This window comes from Stegastes partitus, unplaced genomic scaffold (assembly GCF_000690725.1).
Source record: "Stegastes partitus isolate 25-593 unplaced genomic scaffold, Stegastes_partitus-1.0.2 Scaffold504, whole genome shotgun sequence".
NCBI lineage: Eukaryota > Metazoa > Chordata > Actinopteri > Pomacentridae > Stegastes > Stegastes partitus.
The window spans coordinates 97,668-100,469 of record NW_007578235.1 but is presented as its reverse complement, the minus strand read 5'-3'; positions in this window follow the sequence as shown (position 1 = coordinate 100,469).

The following is a 2,802-nucleotide window of genomic DNA, read 5'->3' as shown; positions in this document are numbered from 1 at the left end:
TTTCCTCTTGTTGTGGTGACACCGGCATCCTTACTAACAGTAACCCAGTGGACTGGAGAATTTGGAGGTCAGGTCGACATCCTGAACTCATCGTTGTGTTCCTCAGACAACAACGTTAGCAGTGCAGCAGCGAGCGTTATGAAAGAGGGGAATAAGCAATGTTTAGGTCGCTGCTGCATTCAAAGAACATCCACGTTTCCCAGAGCGTCTCACTGCCTCCACCGGCTCAGCTTCCTCCCACAATGCATCCTGCTGCCAACTCTGCCAAAGGTTGACGACACACATGCACCCAGTCGTCCACATTGGTGCAGAAGAACATGATTCCAACACGTTAGTGTGTGATATAACCCAGACCTTGGCAGGTGCCACTGCAACACATGATCAGTGTTTTTCTCTTCACTGTCAGTAGAAACAGTGAAGACATAAAAACAACAAGGAATCCAAAACCATTCCTCGTAAAGCTCACGGAGCACCAGCTTCTGTAGAACCAGATGTGGTCTGTAGTGCACAGAGAGAAGCACAACAAAGACAAATATCTGGTGAGCAAATCCTCTGCATGTATCTCCAGATGAATCCTTAATGCATCAGTGTAACGTCACTTTGTTCTTTCTCTGCTGACCCGAGTCTCCCTCACTGTCTCATAGCAGTCAGCGAGCCGGCCCATCTCAGCCACATGAATGAGGAGAATGTTCTCTCTCCTCCAGGACAAAGACTCGTGCAGGAATCTGGGTCACAGCTTAACCCCCCGCTGACACTCTGTCGTCAGCGCCCAGCTCCTTCTCATTCACATCAGGGGTCGTGCAGCTCCGAGTGCGGCTGTTTTCGCCGCGAGCGCTGCCAGGAAGCTGCTTGGCGAGGAGAAGGATGCTCTGAAAAACAAGTCAAACACAGTAAACATGCCGTTCCGCTCAGTCCGGGCCAATCAGTAACAAATATGTCACCTTGTTTGGGGCTGTAAGTGCTCCTCGATGCTCTGATCCACATCAGTTACTGAGTTTTGTCAAAGCAGATCATCGGCTTCGTGTGGCAGGTGGAGCAGAGATGAATAATGTATGGAGGAGGAATCCATCGTCTTCACTGTGACACGGCCTTGTTCCAAAACCAGAGAGTCTGTTTTGCTTTCCAATAACTCATCGCATATTTTTATATATCTCAGTGGGAATTAAACCCGTATTGTGGAGGCAGTACAAACAGTACAGGCCTTTTAAAGCTGCTTTCAGTGTTGAGGCTAACGAGGAGGCCGAGTAGCTCCTGAGTGAGCAGACAGACAGAAGTCCACATCATCACCTCGTGCTGCTGTTTTGTGAACACGTTGTCTCCATTTGGCCCAAAGCAACAACAACACAGTCCACTGGTGTTTGTGTTTATCTGACTCATGTAAATCCAACATTCTGTCTCCTTTTTGCTCCATCTGAGCCTGAGAACAGCTCCTAAGATGCATATCTGACTCTTCAGCTGCTACAAACATGTTCCTGTGCACATCAGACCTACGAACAGACACAACAGTGAAACCAACTGATCTCAAAGTCAGTTTTGTGCCTCATAAACAAGTCGACCCAACTTGCAATCATTTACATGGACTCAGAGCTACAGCAGCCGATTGCAAGCTAAGCTAACAGGCTAATTCCTGCAGTGCAAGGTTCAGTGGTGGAAGTCAGTAATTATTTGTGTGCAAACAACTAAACAGATTTCATGCGATGCAGAAACAAATGATAGGAACACTGATAAGTACAAGTCCATGCCAAGTGAACAGTTATTTACGTGTCCAACAGCGACGCATCAACGTGATAACTTATTGGAGGTGTGTTTATCACCACCTGGATTCTGTCAGCTCTGGTTCTGGTCACTAACTACTCCTAGATACACATCTGGCACTTTATCTGTTAGAATTCCCACTTCTGTCCATGTTCCTGAGCACATGAGACCCACGAAGCCGAACAGAGGAACCAATCTATTACCTAACGACCCCTAATGACCCCTCTGTCCTTATTAACAACATGATGAACTCCCAGCTGGCTCTCTGAACACCAAGGGAGGATGCTGATACTGACTCTTGCAGTGCACGGTGCACTCCTGTGTTCGCTCTCTGGTAGCTCTGGTTTGGTCTCTTCCTGCTCCTGAGAGAAATATTTGTCTTTTTAGTGGCTGACGTTTCCCTCAGCTCCTCTCTATCGGTGTTCGCTGGTGCTTTGATGCTGAGCAGGTGATGCACAGCGGGCTGAAGATGGCACCATGTGAGAGCTGAAACTCTGCAAAGCTTCAGAGAACTGAGGGGAAGTTACAGTTTAGTTCAAGATGATTCATTGTAATGATAAAAAGGGAAACCTGCCACAGCTGCTTTAACTCTGCAGTCAGACAGAAGCCTCTGGTCTGAGCTGCTGTGTGACGGCGTCACATTAGAAAGTGCATCCATGCATGTGTGTGTCCTCTGGTCTTACGTCCACTGGAGAGCAGAGATCAGCCGGAGCTCTGCTGCCTCCTACTGGCAGCTTCTAGAAACTGACAGACCATCAACAGAACTCACCTGACTCCTTCACGGTTCTGTTCACTAGAACAACTGCAGGTGTGTTTTTGTCCTTTCACTCTCAGCTCTTTGAATCCTCGTGGAACTAGTTTCCTACAGTGGTGTGAGCAGAGACACACATTTTATTTTATTTGTTCAACACGCTGCAGGGTTCAATTTCAACGTCTGCTGCTGATTGTGCTCATCTTCCCTTTGTTATAGCTGTGTGTGTGTGTGTGTGTGTGTGTGTGTGTATAGGTGTGTGTGTGTGTGTGTGTGTGTGTGTGTGTGTGTGTGTG